Here is a 20163-nt window from a genome sequence, read left to right as displayed (position 1 = left end):
GTAAAATTGTTGTTACCAGTCTTGTAGTAATTTGCTGATTATTTTAATAAATATTTTTCTACAACAGCTTTGACTTTGTGTTTGTTTTTTTAAATGTTTATTTTAATGCATCTACATCAATGTAATGGTAAATAATAGAGTACAGTTTACTGTTAAAATGATTCTTTTCAGCTTTTTAAATGTTAAACTATTACAGCATCTACTTGAATTTTGGGGGTATTTACAGGATTTTATTGGCAACTTTATTGCCAGGTAAATACTGTACTTTAGTGAAATTACAAAATATTGCTGTAAAATAAAATACAGGTTTAATTCAATGTTACTGTAAAAAACCCTATAAATTACTGTATACCTATAAATTTCATATACAACAATTAACTGTAAATTGCTTTACAGTATTACACTGTAATCAATTTTACAGCAATTTCCAACATTTTTACAGGATTTTATTGGCAACTTTTTTGCCAGTAAATTCCTGTAAATTCTACAGGAAATTTTTTACAGTGCATTGACTTTAATTGTATGGGGTTATGAGTGGACTATTCCTTTGAGACTGAATAGGAATTCTATTTTTCATTACGCTTCTCATTTATTTTGACCTTCTTGAATAATGTAAAGCTTTGTCTTTGTTCTGCCTGATATGCCATCATTATACATTTTGACCTTTTTGCCAATTTTCTGAATAAAATTACAGTTGGTGGATCTCGTACTGCTGTATACATCATGTTTAGTTTAACCCATAAGTTCATCCAAACATTTAAATTAAGTATCAATTATTTACTTACCCACCCTCATGTCATTCATAACATTTATGCCTTTTGGGTTGCAAAAGAATACATTTTGTAGAATGTTTGTAATAGTGTCAAAAAGGACACACATATATATATATATATATATATATATATATATATAGTTCATGACTTTTTAAGTGATGAATGACTTCATTGACTTCAGTTTTGTCTTTGTTTAACTGAAGAAAGTTTTAGCACTTTTTCACTTTTTAAACATTAATGCAACATGAAAAGCAAAAGATGCACATTAAGGGAGAAACATATTTGTTCTATTTTAGCATTTCATTGATTCCACAAGAATAGAACATTAAGGAAAATCAAAAAATCTAAAGTATTGATTTTTCTTTTATGCTAAAAAGGATTGTGATATTAAGTAAAGATCATGTTCCATGAGGATGTTTAGTAAATTTCCTAGAATAAAAAAATTACAATTTTATTTTTCTGAGTGAATTCAGCACAATCGCTCACATAAATTGACAACTTTTTCTCAATGTTATGTTTGAGAAAAGGTGATTTTCTCCATGTTTCGATTTGTTGTTTTTTTTTTAAACCCACAAATTCCAGATTTTTTAGTTGTATCTCGGCCAAATATTGTCCTATCCTAAGAAACCATATATCAATATTTATTCAGCTTTTATATGATGTATACATCTCAATTTAAATGTAACAGTTGTATCAGCCATATGAAAGTAAAGAGTGCAACAAGGGCTTTATTTCAAAATATATAATTGAGTGTTTACATAGCATGAACAGAGACTTAATCAGTGTCGAGTCGTGTCTCTCCTCCTCTTTGAAAACCTCAACATCAGGGGCGCAACTACCCAGTTTCAGAGGGGTATGCAGCAACAATTTTAGCGACCCATACCCCCCCCCCCCCCCAAAAAAAAAAAAAAAAAAAAAAAAACCATACAAAAAATTTAATAAATGTAATGTAAGTGTGCTATGTAAACTATAAGCTCCATTGTAACAGCAATAGCAGTGTTTCTCACAGGATTTTAGGTAAAACTGTAATAGGTGGACCTCTGTTTCTCTAGGGGGGTTTGGGGGCATGCTCCCTCGTAAGAAAATTTTGTGTTCTGTAATGTTAAATTCAGCAGTCTGGTGCACTTTGAGAGTTCAAAATTAAAAGCTCCAACCCATATTCAGGGTGCAAATTAAACAGAGAAAAATTGGAACCTCTTTTAGTTAGTGTCTGTCTATATTACACTACTACATAATAGTTATAATATTAATCCCATGATAGTAATAGCCATAAAGGCTATTGTAAAACAAATGCACAGAAAAATAAAGGAAACTTTCATAATTAGTTTTGCACTAATTTCTATACTTGAAAGATACTTGCGCATAATGACATATTTCATGGGCCAGTGTGTCAGAAAAAAAAAAAAAACTAAAGCTGACTTTTTTGACCAATGCATTACACCAGCACAGCGCCGCCAATTAAGCAAAAAACAAAACAAACAACAAACAAACAAATGGGCCGCCGATGTATGAGTTTTGTGGGCCGTTAAGACAAATAAATTAAAAAAGGATGAAATGTATTGTCTGAAAAGCACGTCGGCCGAGCGGGAATCTCAGTTCCGATGGCCACCGAGATATAGATAGCCATGCCTGGATGTCACATTTTAAATCCTACCTGTTGGCTTTCAGCAATGCATGCAGTTATTTAGCTGCTGTCGCATCAATTGACATGCCATCTCCTTTTCTCTCTTTCTTTTTCTATTTTTAGCCCCACAGCATTTTGTTTTTTCCATCTTTTTCGACGACAACTAACTACTCGTACCTGCTCGCTCAGCGCTCACGGCGCCCCCGCCCGCTCGCGATATTACCCGCCCCCCTTCTCCATGAGGGCGCCTACTCTAGCCTGGCTGTTAGTCCTCTAAAATTTTATATAACATTGAAGGAATGCAGAAATGATTTAGAAACGGACAACGGCAGCTACATATAGAAATACAATATAGCCTATATATATATATATATATATATATATTTTTTTTTTTTACCATCGCTTTGGCGCCCCCCATTGTGCTGCGCCCCTATGCGCCGCATATAGCGCATACCCACTTTTTGCGCCACTGCTCAACATCGCAAATCAATCAGAGATTCACGAATTCAGATTCAAGTAGCTTTATTGTCTTGATAAAATGGCTTCACAGTTGGAGGCACATGAACAAACTGCTATCCTAGGGCGTCATCTAACTGACGCTTTACCTTTAGCTAGATGACGTGGGTAGGTTTAGGTCTGGGGTAGGGGTAGGGTCAGACCACTAGGAATAGCGTCATCTAAATGCTAAAGGGTGCCTAAAGCGTCAGAGGTTGATGCATGGTCAAAAGCGTCAGTTAGATGACGCCTTGGGATGAGAACGGGCTGGAATGTAAGAAGAAAAAAAAATAATGATACTGTGTGGTTGAAAAAACTGTTTGTGAAGCTTTTTCATCCCTATACATGACAACCTACAGTGTATGTTCCGCTGGGATCGTACTTCCATAGGTTTAATAGACATAAAACTAATCTTTGTCGTTTCGAAACAGATACCACAAATGTCAAACATAAAATAAGATTTGTGATCAGTAGATCAATCAAGCGATCCAAAATTAATTAGGTTTCCTGTGACTATTTTCTTTATTTCCCAAAATTGTAACATCTTAGCCAATTTTTAAACAGTTATGGTATTACAGCTGAATATTTCAAAGGGCGCAAAATCATTTTAGTGGGAGTTGTTCGTTTTTGAGGTTTCTTGCTTGCTTCAAAGAGCAAACAGCATAACAAATAATATTGGGAGTGATGGAATTCTGTTTCAAACTGTAGCAACCAGATGTTTTTTTTTTTTTGTTTTTTTTTCCTCGAGTCTCTTATTTTTGTTTGTTTGTATGTTTGGCTGTTGCATAATTTATAAGACTGTCCTTCACTTTTGCTCAGCTCCACTTCGATGCAAGTTTAATACAACCTACTTCTTCCACACAAGAAAATCTTCTTTGCCTCCTTGTTCTCTCGCTCCTGTTTGTGACTTGATATGCAGCCACAGATGGCCTGGATGCCAGAGAAAAAGCCAAGGTAATGAAATTGTAAAATTTCCAAACTTAACTGAAAAAGGACTGTAATAAACCAGTCTAAAACAATGAGAGATGAAGTCAACCTGAAAGAACAAGTGCTGTCTGTTGCATCTTTGCTGTTTCTATCTCCTTTTCTATTTATATTTATGGAATAAAATGGAATAACATGCAATATTGGGGAAAAACATACACATTTCCTGTCAGGATATATAGATGTGCTGTACATGTAATCATGCTGGAGGTGCATTTGTTTGTTCATGTGCCCAGTTTTTGTTAGCTTTAGACAAACTGGGTGTTTTTGATGACATTTATAATGCACTTCAAGTTGATGAATTTGACTTTTCAGTTCATTAAGCATCCTGATCCCTGAATAGACGTTTTGCCTGCATAGAGGATATTATATTTTAGGGAATTTCTCCGTTTGGAAAATATGGATTAATTTTACAATTTCTTTATAAACTTCTTGAAGTGAAAAATTGGTAGTTGCGTTTACGTCAATGGAGGGACATTAATCTCTCAATTTGATTTAAAATATCTTCGTCAAATACGATTGGCAATACAGTTTGGATTGGCGGTATGGTTCTGTTCTGGGTAAGAATTCCCTGTGCATCCATGCAGCCTAGCATGGATAAGAGTAAGAGCAATAACCCCCTTAGGGTAAACAGAACAGAACCAACAGGGGTTAATTAATTAACCCTCTAATAACGTATGCAGAGTTGCTTCTCGAGTAAATCTTGTTTTATATGTTTGTTTTTTTTTGTTTTATATAATGTCTCTTATAAGAATTTTGATATATTTTACCTGGAAAACTGCAGGCATAAGATTACTTAAGTGGTCTACATTCCTAATCAGATTAGCTGTATTAGTTGTCACCTTCTATTTCCCTCAAAATATTATGACATAAATAACCACACTGCAAGAGACAAGTCAATAGTTTCACGAACATGCATCTCCATTTGGAAAAAGGCATTTGGTCTCTCCTCCATGGCTCAGATAGAGCAATGAGGGGGAATTTAAAATGCATGAGCTGGCTTTTTTCACATTCATTGTTCATCTCCTACCATATGGGAAGCCGAAGCAGGCCAGAGGTCTCCTCTCACTAAATGAGCTATCTTTCTCATTGCATGGCCTATGCCTTGCGAATAGGTCAAATCATGTTGCCATTAATATTTGAAACACACTAAATTGAAAAAGATGTTCATATAGAGCATGCCGCTTCCACTCTTCTAACATAATGATACATGTATAAAAAAGTCGTTCACATCAGCTCAGGAGATAGGCTTGTCTATTTCTCGTCGAGCCATTTATCTAGCTTTTTTGTCCACTGATGAATTCGTTCTAGTGACAATTCCTGTCAGGATAATGAAATGCCACCCAAAGTCTGTCCACTGCTTGAATGGGGACATAGCAGATATCTCCTCCAATTATTGTAAAAATTTTCTCACGAAGGTGATCCATCTTTTTTTTCTTTTTCTGAGAGCTTATATTAGTTCACATCTCATTGTTGCTGTGACCCACTCTTGCTGAAGTCTGAATAGCCCCTTCAGCCAGAGCTCTGTTCAATTGTGTTCAAATATAGGTTCTCTGCAAAATAAGAATTTAATGTCATTGGCTGCCCTAGTTAGATTATGCTACGCTGCACTCATCAAAGTTAAACTTGTGAACCTGAGTGTCTTCACTTGGAGATTGTGATGGCCAGTGGTCTAAAATTGTTTCATTCCAGGTCCTTCAGAAATAACATCATTATAATGCTGCACGTATTCTGAATTTATGAAGGCTTAACCATGGAAATATGTTTTATTTTTAGAATATACATATTACAAGTGAACTATTCCAAATCTGTCCACTTAATATCTTTGCATTACCTGCACTGCACAGCTTGTCATGTACTTTTTTTGTCACAAGCCAAAGTTCTTTTGTTCTGCTCATTCTGATACTCGTATAAGCCAGAGAGGCTATTAAACTTCAACTAAACAGACGTTATTTCTGAAATGTATCTTATGGCTTTTTATTCTATGAGCTAGTCCGTACCAACAGCATGATAAGTGTGATAGCCTATTGCTTCTATAAAACAGTTCAACAAACAACTTAATATTAAATAACGTACATTTGATGGCCATCTATTTCAAAGTGTGAGTATGCAGGTTAGAATAATGGGCATGATGAAAGATAGGGTTGTGCCGAAAGGTCTTTACGAATTGGTTGTGAAAGCTGCATATTAGAGTATGGAGTAGGGTTAGGGGTTATTTTCTGTTGAAGCATATCCCCCTTTCTGCACCACCATTACTCAGACCTGCAGCTATCGGTCTCGTCTATTTTTGCGTCGCCAAAAATACTCTACGCCATAAAAAAAAAAGCCAATGAAAAATTAGCTGTCATTCATCACATATCTCATCATATCAGAGTATCATATCTCAGCGGCATTACTGAATGAATCAGTCATTCTAAGCTTCATTTGTTTCTGAACGAATCAACAGTTGAAAAACATTGGTCATAGATTGCTAACTGTTTGAGCAAATGATTAAACGACTCAATCAAAAAGACACTGGTTTTTCATCGCAATGCATGCAATGAATCAACATTTTCAACAGTAAACATTTTGTTCCTCGCTTTTAAACTAATGCTCAGACTGATAGTCTGAAAAACAGGAACAAGCTGATTAAACACACAATGAAAAGTGTCACAGACAGTTGTTGTTGTTGTCTCTTACAAAAAAAGAAGTTTATTCAAGTGTGCTGTAAGTATACTTAATTTAAACAGGAAAATGAGAAAGATTACTTTCAGTCTACCTTTTATGTACTTCTCAGAAATATATTTAAAATTACAGTTACTGTAAGTATTTGTGACTTATACTGACAGCAAAATCTTAATATATTTGGCCTATACTTCAATCTTTTGATCGAGATATACTTATAAGTATAATTAAATATTCGAAGTATACTGAGCTTGTAATTGTATTTACTATTTTGATAGTAAATAGAATAGCCTAAATACTTTTTTTTTTTTCCACAAAGTTTTACATATTGTCTTAATGGCTTACATTGTTTGAAAATATTGATTTATAAAGAAAACAGATTTGTAACTAATTCAGTATCTGAATTTTTATGTAGGCTAAGCCACTGGTAGTGTAGGAATTGAATTCAAATCTACTTTACTCTTTTCCCTGCACTGACTGAATTTTTCAGCTATCCATATTTTCACTGTTATATGGTAGGGGACGCTATTATCTTCTAGCACAGCATCTCCAGATCAAAACACAGGTGAAGAAGAAGCAATAACAAGCAATAGAAAATTGCTTACGCAAATATAAAACAACTCGATCATTAAACATTAAACAGTATATAAATCAAAACTGCCTAGCGTTAGCAAATGAAATAACCCAGAAAGAGGAAAAAGCGAATGGCTCAGCGAGGTGTCTGGGTGTCCTTTCTTATCAAACATTGTCACTGCAGACTGACACAAACTTTTAAACATTATGATATATTCCGTATTCTCTTGAACAAAATTAGCAGTGCTCTAAAGTATAGTCTAACAGAGGGGAATAGTTACTGAGCTGCAAGCTAAGAGGTTTGTTATGGGATTTTTCACAGCTCTATAACTTGCAAACATGGTTTTGTTTTGTTGGAGAGCTTTCTGGCACTGTTGTCAATTGAGAAAAGCCATCCTTGAGTATAAGACTTTTAATAAAGCCAAGGACAGGTCCTCGTTAAAAAGTCTCCCTGCATTAACCAGTCTTTCCCTTAAGTGAAAAGCTGGGAATGAGGAATTTGTTCAGCCTTGATTACCTTCCCTATACTTAGAGCGGTATTCTACATGAGCCCCTTATTGCATTAGCAAGGCTTGGAAATGGCTGTCTGTTAATATTAGTGTGCTGTTGGACAGCGTGCACAAGCACACAAATGAAGCATTATAGAACGTGGCAGCAATTGAGGAGCAATTATGTCTGTGGAAGCTTATGGTTTCACAACAAATTAGTTATCACTTTGCAATTAATCTCTTTGTTTCAGGACCATGGCCTATTCTACAGTCGTAGATCCCAGATCTTGCTTTCATGCACTCTTGAGTCACATGGCAGCAACTGCTGTTAATGTAATTACAAAAAATATGATTGTCACGGAATAATTGTTATGAGAATAATGTTGTGATTATACTAATTTCCTCAAAGGAATAGCAATGTTCAGCATGATTACCATACATTACAATTTCTGAGAATCAGATAGTTATATCAAGTGATTTTGATTTAGCTTTTTAATCTGAAATCAGTAATGAGATAAGTCAGAGTCCTTTATTTCCAAGTCCTTTACTTTTTTAATGTTTTGGCATGACTGTATGTCCCTCATGCATGTGTGTGTATATTATAGGCCTACCTGTAACGTAAAAACGTCTGTCATGTGGTATCTAAATTAAAGTAAAAAAGTATATATAATATCACTGAGCCTTAAGAATTACTTTTTATTTTTATGTATTTATTTATTTTTTTATTTATTTTTTTTGAATGGGTTACTCCAGGAGATTTGAATATGTTCAGCGAAATACAAAATAATGAAAATAATTAAATATTGTTATTGTACTCCCAAATACAAGACTTGACTGGAAGGCTAGCATAATGGTTTGAACCATGTACGGAAAGTATTTTAACTTCACACTGCATGACTGAAAGCCACTAATTACTGTACCATTTTCCATTCCGAAGCCTTATAATCAACTAGAGTAATCCACAGATAACCATATAGATTAGAATGAATTATGTTTCAGAATGTTTTATGGTTAAAACACCTGTGATTATTCCTGGTAAAGGTGTAATTTATTACATGTGTGTGTGTGTGTGTGTGCACTGAAAGGTAACTAACCCACTGAGATGCTGCACCAACAAAGGCTTGACCTGAAAGGATGTCCCTCTCACTCAGCTGGACAAATAACAACCGTGTCTGGGCAACACAAATGGGCTTGGAAAATGGCTCAAAGTGCCTGTGTTAAAAGAAACATTCAACCCTCCTGCATTACCAGCCTCTCTGACTGTCGGGCAGAAAGCTGAAAATGTCATGATCTCCATTAGCAATGCAGTATTACAGGGGCATGACAAGAGAAATGCAAGCTTAATAGCTGTTTGTCCAACGGAGCAGCATATTTTTTTTTTTTTTCTAAATTTGATTCGCTGTGAACTTATGAATCTCCCTTGAATCTTCTCAACATGTCACCAATAATGCAGGAAAAATGTAACGCAGACAAATGGTTGCAGTACTACAGGACCCTAAATTACTTTTGGTAACCCTTTATTCTGATGGTCCCCAACATTCTGTTGACTATAATTGACTACATGTCAACAAACTCTCATTAGAGTATTAGACTGCTGTCTGCTGAATATATGCTAACTCTTTATTGTGATGATCCTCCAACAGACATGCTACTGATTATACGGAGCTTTGCTGCTTCTGTACATGTCAACTTATTCTAACCTTAACCCCACTCGAATGAGAGTAGATATGCAGGTACAACTTTACTTATAGTCAACAGAATGTGTTAAAAGGACCATCAATATAAAGTGAAACCTTTTTTTCAGCAAGTGCAGTGCCTGAACACAACCTAAAAACTTTACTGAGGCTATGACAACTCTTAACAAAACCTGATTTACAAACAAGGACATATGTATGTTTCTTTTTCTACATTTCTGCACAATGCTATACAGATTTAACACAGATGAGGCATTGAATGTGCATCATTCCAAAAATAACATTATCATACCCAGATAGAACCAGAGATGCATCCTAGAAATCAAAGAGACAGAGGATAAGACATGTTAATTGGCTTGGCACAAAATGTCACACTATTAATTGGCATGAAGTGGCCAAACATCCCATACTCTTGTCAGTCCTAGTTACACACTGACATACAATAAATGGAATGAGGGAATTTAAAGGGAACTTAAAGTGGAAATGAAGTAGTCAAGTTTACATTATTTAATAAACCGATTTCCACTTTAATTAAAAAATAACAAACATGATTAATGTTACCATTTTAAAGAAAAAAGGACATTTTGTTATAGCTTTTGGAGCAAGGGCGCCACCATCTTGCAATACCACAGCGCGTGACGTCACAGGGTTGGTTGTCTTTGCTGAGGTAAATAGATATAGCACATTTATCCGAGTGAAAAAAATTGCATGGTGTATGCCCAGCTTAATATTTAGCATTTATTTACTTTTTGAACAGGCAAGGAAGACAGAGGAAGACACTTGAAAGGACTGTTGAGCCCATAATAAGTCATTGTTCACGCATACACGCAAGGTGCCGTCAATTTGCAACTTCTATAATTCAAAGTGACATCAAAAACCACAACTCCCTTTAAGGCTATACATGCCAAAACCAGCTGCAGGGTCATCATTTAATATAACAAAATAATAACATGATATATCTCTCTTTCAATCTGATAAACATTGACTAGAATGCTGTTTTCCCCTGCACTGTAAAACATTGTTTTTATTGACTGAAACAACTTTTCACAAAGCATTTGCCAAATCACATATATAAATAACTATAGAGTGCTTGATTATCGGCAAGTGTTGGGTGGTCGATAGAGCGTGTGTTATAGCCAGAGGAATTAAAAACACACGGAGCAACTTCAAACTTAAGTTTGTTGGTGCGGCGAATGACTAAATCCGAATATTTTATTTATTTATTTAACCAGGAAAATGCGATTTCACTTTTTTCATTTTAAATAGTGTTTAATGTTGCTGTTGGTGCATGATCAGTATCTGCAAAGTTGCAGCGCTGAAAGTTCAATGTAAGCAGAGATATCGTCTTTTTAAAATCCGGAAGTATAATTGCCTACAAAAACGACTCGATTGGGACTACAGCTGGGTTATGGTACGTCACTAACCCACACATTTGCATCAACCACTCCCTCCGGAATATGCAAAAAAGGACATGCGCATATTTCAGCATCTCCAGCTCGTCGAGTGAGTTGTTCATCCAGCTGTCAGGTCTTCTGTATTCCAACTTCCCACAGACGCTGTACTTCGTCAAGAATGGATACAATTTATGTTTCATTATGTTCCTGAAAATGACGATCGTAATCTAGCTCTCTGTGCTGCGCATTTTACGGAAGACAGCTTCCAGAATCTCCACGAGTTCAACACCGGATTTAAAAATAAACTGTTACTAAAATATGAAGCAGTTCCAACTTTAAAACCAGAGGCAGCAGTTGTTGGGCCACAACCTGTAAGTAGGCTAAGACTAAATCATTTCAAATGTATTTTCATGTAAATTTCCAGACGTAGCCTTGTGTTTTATTTTTTTCTAATGCCAGCGCTGACTTTATAGCCACTATAGGCTACTAGTAATGCTATTGTGTCTACGACAAACGCGTACAAACATTATGGACCTGAATTTTGTATAAGTACTAATGTTTTAAACGTATTTTTCATGCATATGCTTTATGACGTTGTTTTCTATTTGATCAAGAACGTTACCTAATGCCAACGCTGTTTGTGTTTAACATTAGTAGCCAGTCAGTTGCTATTGTTGCCAGTCAGATGCTATTGTGTAAAAAAAACGTTCATAAAGTTAAAAAATGTAGCAAATTATCATTCAGAAACGTTTAGTAAGAGCCGTGTGTAGTGAGGTTCTGTGTACTCTCTTCATTGCTGCTTTCTCGGTCTGATTCTGCCTCAAACTGATACTGCAGTTCGACGCATATTTACATCTGGACCGGAGCTCTTGACGTGCCCGTTGCGCCCGTAAAAGTAATGGGCGTTAACCTTCCGGACAACGTGAGCGACAGTTTAGCCAATCACAACACACCGGGCCAAACTAACCAATCTGAGCCCACTACGTGTTTCTGAGGGAGTGGTTTCATAGAATCAGGAAGTGAACCGCTCGTTCAGGGGACAGAGGAGAGCGCGGCTGACAATAAACGTGAAGTTTATGAAAAATAAGACTTTTAAAAAAAGAAAAACCACGAATACATGTTATATTGCACCCCATAAACACAATCATGCAAAGAAAAAAAGCAGTCAACCCCCCCCTTTAATGAATTAATGAGTCTACTTTGAGTGATCGAATAATAGATTTGAAATGTTCCAAAGGCAACAGTGTTTGTAATTTCAATTTCGTTTGAAGTAAATTCCATTCAAATGGAGCTGCGTACATAAAAGCCCCTTTTCCCAGTTCAGTTCTCACAAATGGAACAGAGAAAAACAATTATCAGACCAAAGGGAATATTTCCCAACACTTTTCTTTTGAATTAGGCAACCTAGATATAAGGCAACAACTCCAGAATAGTTTTATAAATAATTAGGTAAAAATTAATTTTCCTTCTAATAGACAAAGATGGCCAGGATACTCTATTATACAATAGACAATGATGGGTTAAAGGTTTATGGGTTAAAGGAATAAATGGCCGAATCGAGGTATTTTCCTCAATGTAATCTTCCTCCAAAAAGGGTCGATTGAAGGGTTCTTCCTTTTGCTGCTAAGGAGTAACGTTACCTTCTCTGTTTTAGTTCTCATTTGCCCTTTGCTTTAACGCTGTAAAATAATTTCTACAACTAGGAGCAATACAGTAGTTCCCTCCCCCATTTGACTTATGATGTGGCTTTCCAGTTTCCATCTTTAATTTTTTCTGTCTTTAACCTTCCCTGTCAGTCCTCTACTATATCTACGTGCAGCTAAGACAACCAACCTGACGTCGCTCGCTGCGGTATTGCAAGATGGCGGCTCCCTTGCTCCAAATGCAACGAAACATCCTTTTTTCTTTAAAATGGTTACATTAATCGTGTTAATTATATATTTTTTTATTAAAGTGGAAATCAGTTTACTTAATGTAAACTTGACTGACTGCTTCATTTCCGATTTAAAGTCAGCATTAAACGGAATGCTTCACTATTGTGACGTATATCCAAGTGAAACGGCTTCTTGAACAATAAATAATGTAGGAGGGACTTGATTTTGTCCATTGGAAATTGATCGGATCATTAGATAGTTACGGTTTGCTATCCAATCGTTAAGTCTTACGTCACGCATCACTGTTATATCAGATGCCTAAAGCAAACAATCAATCTCTTGAGCTACAGGCTGGCCCAACCCGATCTCAAGGCAATTTGTGCGAATTTTACGAGGTGGCTAATTCGTAACAATTCGTATGACCTCAAACGTACGAAGTAGTACGATTTTTGCTAAATCGTACACATTTTATGAGTTGGCCCATTCGTATGAATTTGTACATTCCTACCCCTGACACCTCCCCCCCCCCCAAGCGCACGTGGGTTTAGCCAAAACATACGAACTCGCATGAGTGAGATCGTATGACTTAGTACGAATTAGCCGCTTTTTCATTACTCGTACGAATTCGTACGAATTGGTCGTGAGATAGCGTTGGCTGACCCGCCTTTGTGCCAAGAGATCTTGTTGTAAGTGGGGAAGGGGGTTATTTTAGATAAAGAATACAAGGGCGCATCAAAAAAAAAATAATAATAATATGTGCAAGGATAAAGCATTTATAATAACTATTGCAATATTCCATAAAAAATAGAATTATCAATTTTGATCTCATAGAGACTTAAAATTATTCATGATACTACTTCAAACATCTTTAAAGCCTTAACACTTATTTCAGATAAATCATGGATGGGAATAATTTGACATATGTTAAATGTTTTTCTTTGTATTCATTCATTCAAGGTAGGCGGAGGTTTGTTTTCTTAATGGAACGTTAGAATTACCGAGACGAGTCATTGGTTCTTTTAATAGCGCAATTTTTGAGGACCACCCCATGGCTCATCCCCTGTCGTATATACCTCGCGAAGTGACAAAAGTGCCGCAAACTGTCTGGGAAATAAACACTATTTGTTTGATAGTGGCCTGACACAATATGATAGCTGGGTCTCACAAGTCTTATGAGAGTCCCGTATCAATCACAGATAAATGTGTGCTGAGAGCCGGAAATGCCACTCCGTCGTTGTGGTTTTTCTGAGGCTGTGCCTGTGAGGAAGAGATGTGTTAAACAGCAGTGCACAAACATCCTCCTAGCCTCCATGCGATAAACAGGATTGATGTTTGCGAGCAAGACATTTAACTTGATCCAGCAGTGCTTGAGAGAAATCATTTAGCTTCACTGAGCTGTCAAGAGCCTGTGAAGGAAATGTTTTCCAAACCGATTTTTCTCCTATCTCTCCATTAACTATCAAGAAATTGTTATTGTTTACAGAGGATAAAGTTCATCTCCTCTTGCATATACAGTAAAATTGCGATGATCAGCTTATACTAGAAGACTTCATTCTTTCTTATTAAAAAAACGCAAGAAAAACCCAGGTAAAGTCCTGTATATACTTCATTTTAATCAGTGAATGAATCAAATGAATCAGTGTTTTTGATCGAATCGGCTAATTAAAAAAAAAAAGACTCATTCATACAGCCAATTGCTTAGTTCCTGAATTACTCCACGTTTTTAATAAATCGGATGAGTGAATGATTCACTTACTTCCTCATAAAAGCCAATAAATGAATTCCTGAACGAATCAATTCTAAAATCATCATAATCCTGTTAAGACCAGGTTGATTCTAACCACTCAAGTCGTCCCTCGGAAAGACTGGACTTCCCCCTGCACTTTATGATGTACTATGAACATCTGCATAACTATCGCACAGCTCATACCTTTGCATGCTCCTATTATTTCTCTCGAACTATTGAGAATTCTATATGTAGAGTCAAATTTCTTTATGCTATGATAAACAAACTTAGCAACCCATCAAAAAAATATCTCTAACTCTGAAGAGCTTGTAAATGGTTTTCTTCAGTTTTTTCCCATTAACTAAAATCAATAACTACATCTTTTGTTATTGATATTTCTCAAACTTGTGTTCCACACACTAAATTACTGACAGATCGTTTCACTTTTTTGACCACCTCTACTCCATCTGCCATGCATGATCTAATCATGAAGTCTAACATTATATCATATCAGCTCAACCCTGCAATGACTCCATCATAACCAGTTGGGTAATTTGTTTAGCTTAGTATCTGCTATCTTCTCAGCAGGTTTAAAAATTGCTGAGGTTGTGCTTCGAAATCTGGCTTGGATGATTTTTGAATATGAACAATTATCATTCTCTAATTTACCATTTCTAGCAAAACATTTAGAGAATAGCCTAAATACAAACTTACTTAACTTTTTTAACCTTTTCAGTCTGGATTTTGCTTTTCTCGCAGTACTGAAACTGCTCTTATTCTTTTGGTTAATGATATCCTTTTTTCTATGGATTCTGAGTTTACAAACATCCCAATTCTCCTTGATGTAAGTTCAGCGTTTGATACTATCTGTCATGATATCCTCATGTCCTGTTTTTCTAATATCGGAATTGGTGTTTCAACTCTTTGATGGTTCATCTCACTGATTGAAAATACTATATCACCATGCAAGGGTGCCTCAAGCTCCAGCACAACTCCGTTGACACAGGGTGTTCCAAAGGGCTCAGTTCTTGGTCCGTTACTTTTTATCATCTATATGCAGCCACTTGGTGATATCATACTCAAGTAGGGACTTTCAGACATTTGGATCTTGGACGTTTTCATTGTTATGCTGTAGATGTCCACAGCTATCTTACCACCTCCTTGGATATTTAATCTATGCCTGACTCACTCACTGCATATATTAGAGAAATCAAACACTAAATTTCTCTGAACTTTATTAAACTAAATGACAGCAAAACCAAAACAATGCTGATCAGCTCCACCGACCTGTCCTTTCACATAGACAAGGTTCTTGTTAAACCCTCCTTCCCGTCTACGTAATATTGGTGTTTTATGTGATTTCTGTCTTTACTTTGTTTCTCATATTGCTTTAGTTGTTACCAACTATTTTTTATCAAATGCATGTCTCTGCTTTTTCCTCAATCTGGCTGATGCAGAAACCATTGTTCATGCACTAATAACTTGTCATTTGGACTACTGCATTGCCTTGTTAATTGGCTTACCAAAAAAAAAAAAAAAAACATACATCAAAATGCTACAGATTGTACAAAATGCTGCTGCGGGAGTGCTCAGCTCGATTAGACTCCACGATCTTCACTGGTTGCCTGTTGCATCACATATTCATTTTAAGGTACTCCTGTTAACTTTACAAGCTTTAAATGGTCTTGCAGCTCTATATCAATCTGACCTACTTCACCTTTACCTGCCTATCCGGTCTCTTAGATCATCTGAATTTGGCGTATTGTCAGATCCAAGATTCAAGCTATTTGGCTGTATCATAATATCTCTTCTTTATCTGCATTCCTTTAAGTCTCAACTTAAACTTAAAAACTTTTTTTGACACTTCTTAAAACTTATTTTTGAAATGTGTTGTCAGTGAATTGTATATAATGTTTTATTTTTGTGCTGTTTTGCTAAATTGTTAATGTTCCTCAAACACCTTTGTTAATCGATCTTGGGCTTGTGAAAATGAGTTTTATAAATAAAATAATTAATATTCTTCAATATCTTTGATGAATAAATGATTCATGTTTGAACTCATAAGTAGTCACTTGGCGTAACCCAGAGATTCCATCTACTGGTACAATGATGTAACTTGCAGAAAGTCACTGAAAAATCCCTACCACTAAGGCACACACTTATGTTCCAGTAGGCCCAATCTTGTCTAAAACACACAAAGACAGATACAAGCAGAGTGATAGAAACAGTGAAAAGTCAAAAGTGCTATTGAACTGTATATTAGCTCTGATTTGAACACTGCTCAATCAGATTTGAGGACTGGAATTATCTGTTGGGATCACTGTGGCAGCATGTATTTTAAAATTACAGTGTACAGTATCAATATATTAGACTTTATAGCCTACAAACAGCTGAGCTTTTATGACACTGCGCGTACTGTGCACAAATGGACAGTACTTCCAGAACGGGAAGAGTAAAGTCTAGTAATCCTAGAGATCTATAGTTTGCAGCATGATTGGCCCTAAAATAGATCAGGCCTGGAAGTCAATATTGATTGTTCAGGGAGCTGCCAGTCCAATGTGCCTGCGGTTTCTTTTAGAAACCGCAGGCACACAGACTAGCAGCCAAACCCCGATGGACAGCGAGTAGAAAATCAGAGCCAGATTTGCTGCAGTAGATGGATTGCACAAGGTTCCTTTTCTTGACACAGCCCGGTGCACACGACATTCATTCAGGCAGTCGGGTTAAGAGCCAGATTCCTAGAGATGAACGCAAGGTCTAATTGGCACTTGAAATGGTCACGTTTCTTCTGCAAAACGGAAACATAAGAAGAACTTTAATTGAACTCAAGCATCTTAATGGACTTAGCTGCACACGTAGGGCTGACAATTTATTATCTGTGACCATGACAACTACATTTTTTGAGTGGCTGGTTAAATATGGCCCATCTCTAAGTTTTTTTTTTCTTTTCTTTTGTACAGTAATAGACAGACATGTTTGAGTGATTGTGGAAACTAAAGACATACATTTATTTATATTTTAGTATTTATATCTACTGTCTGGGATGACACATTCTGGATGCTTTATGGGAGATATCATCTACAAATAGTCAAGTTGGGGAATAATGTCAAAAACTTAATTTAAAGCTGCTTAATTTAAAGAGTCTTTCCGTCTAAAACGCATGCATTTGTTTTAAGGAGTCAGAAGGTTTTCATTTATGTGCATTCTGTCTTTAAAGGGATAGTTCACTTTGAAATTAATTTTTGATATGTTTTAGCTTACCTCAAGGGCATCCAAGATGTAGGCACGGGCACTTCGGTCTGTGCATGCGCCGCAAGTGATCTCTTGCGAGTGTACGTCACTCATTGTTTTACACAGAGATTTCAGAATTTTTGTCCGACTTTGATCTAAACATATTTAGATATATCGAAATTGTCTTCCATTGTGATTTCGCAATGGATGTCTAAATATGTTGTCTAAATATGACACTGTATGTCTAAATATGTTTAGATCAAAGTCGGACAAACTTTCTTACCAGAATGCATTGTGTTTGTCAGGCATCGATTGTTCTGCATGGCGAACTCACCTAATTAGAACACAACACAAGTATTAAAGGAACCAATCAGAATAATATAGCTGCGAGCAGCGATGGCGGGCCCAAGCCGGTGGCACCGCAACCCCGGTTCCTTTAGTTACCTAAAGGCACCCGGGTGGCGGTGCCGAAGGCTTTGGCCCTTTCATGATTAAATGTTAAAACGGCTTGCCATACTCTGTCATTTCGACTAGTCAAAATTATGTTACAGATATCTTAAATGATAATACAAACTATCCAAAATGTAATTACGACTAGACAGAAAGACGTTGTTGATATCTACAATGTTAATTCCGGATAGGCAAACTTAGCTTTTAAATGTTAAAAGGGCTTGCCATACAGGGACGTAGGCTCAGAGAGAGGCTCACCATATTCAAACCAAAATATCGGACTTCCTCTTGGTCCGAGCTAATGACTATGTATAGAAAGTTGTCCGGCTTGAGGAGTAAAATGTATATACCGATTTTTGTAACTGTAGATAAAACTAACAACCCCACTTTTGTCAAAAGGTGGCGCTATTTAGTCCTTGCACCATGCCCGTTTCTGAAACTTTGCACGTCTACTGGCTAATAAATGTGATGTATCTGTTGAGTTTCAAGCAATTTCAATTTCAATTTGACTGTTGAAAAGAAGTGTGCCGGTTAGATACTCAGGATCGGTATCGGCTCTGACACTGCCATCTTTGACAAGGCTGATTCAAATTCTATATTGTGCATATACTATTCTATGTAAGGCACAAAGGCACAAAAACTTTCTAAAGTACCACTAAGTTTTTGTGTACTGTATTATAAGTGTTCTGAAGCTATTATGTGATATAGAAATTAATATTTAAGTCATTAAATTCAAGAACACGTAAACTTTTCCCTCTCTGCGCCTGTCAGTCATTCTCCATTCAGCATTCAAACAGCACGTCGCATTCGGTTACAGTCAATGATGAAACGATCTTCAAGATGATTCAATGTTAATCCTATTATACTGGGTCTTTAAGATAAAGGTCTAAAGGTCTATATTTTCGAATGAAGAAACTTTTTCTTGCTGGACTTTATTGCTGTAACTTAATCGTGTTACTTTCTACCGGGTGTCAGACGCTGTCGGTTAGATCACAACACTAGAGTCAGAGCACTATAATTGTTCTTCACGCACACAGTAACTGAAATTTAAAACCTTTAAAAGAAAAGGCTCAATAAACTATTGCATAGATAGATAATGTATAATACACTGTTCATAAATATGTATTTCCTTTGTGCTTTGAACTTTTCAATACGGACTCACTGCGCTGTAACTTCATGTGGCTTCAAGCACATCATTCTCCGCTCGGGATGCACATAAGTGCTTTGTGCTGCACCGTATTAGAGCCGTAATATCATAATGCAGTGACGTAATGACAGATTATTAATTGCCTTTCAATTATATGTTGCTGCGTCATTAAACATCTGTCCTATGCATTTCAAACATTTATAGCAGCCATGGCTATATCTTTTTATGATTTTTGTTATCTTGTTTTTCATGAATGTATTTTTTAAAAATAAGAGCAATGTGTATTATCTATTATTAATATAGTTTATAATAGCATTTTTGTCATAGATTATGACAAAGTAATCATATGATCCACCAGCGAGGAACCAGCAGAACAGAGTGAACATTCTTTCTGTGTAGTTCAATCCTACTTAATAGGAATTTATTTAAAATGCTCGCTCTACTCCACACCATTAATGTCTTGTGCGGACATCCGTATTTTGACTTTCGGTTTTAAGTAAGCGATTTAAAAGCTCCCAAGTCCCAGCGGAGTCACACGTTGATTAACCGGTGGGAATACACAATAGGCCTACCTGATATTGAACACAAGAGGGCAGTATAGCACTACGTATGACTCAGATTATTATTTTTTTCTGAATTTTACAACAATTCTGGCTGTTTTTGAACGTAAACATAATTCTTAAATGAAAAAAAGGAAAAATTGGGGAAGTTATAATATTTGTATAATTTAATTTAGAAACAAATGATGTATAATTACATTTTTAGAAGATATGAGGCTTTTAGTGTTTACTTTTTTGACATTACTTTAATCTTTTGCCATAGTTGCACATGTCTACTGGCTAATAAATGTGATGTATCTGTTGAGTTTCAAGCAATTTCAAGCATGCTAAGAGTCCCAAAAGCATCAAAAAAGAATGTTAAAGTTTGTTTCTTTGCCACGGCAACAGTATCAAAGATATCAAAAATTCATTCACAGGTCTACATCTGCCGTGTATTTACATTATACAGATAAAGTTTGAAGCAAATCGGTTAAAAATAAGAGAGTG

Source organism: Pimephales promelas, chromosome 11 (genome assembly GCF_988280905.1).
Source record: "Pimephales promelas chromosome 11, fPimPro1.hap1.1, whole genome shotgun sequence".
Lineage (NCBI taxonomy): Eukaryota > Metazoa > Chordata > Actinopteri > Cypriniformes > Leuciscidae > Pimephales > Pimephales promelas.
Note: the sequence above shows the minus strand (reverse complement) of the source record.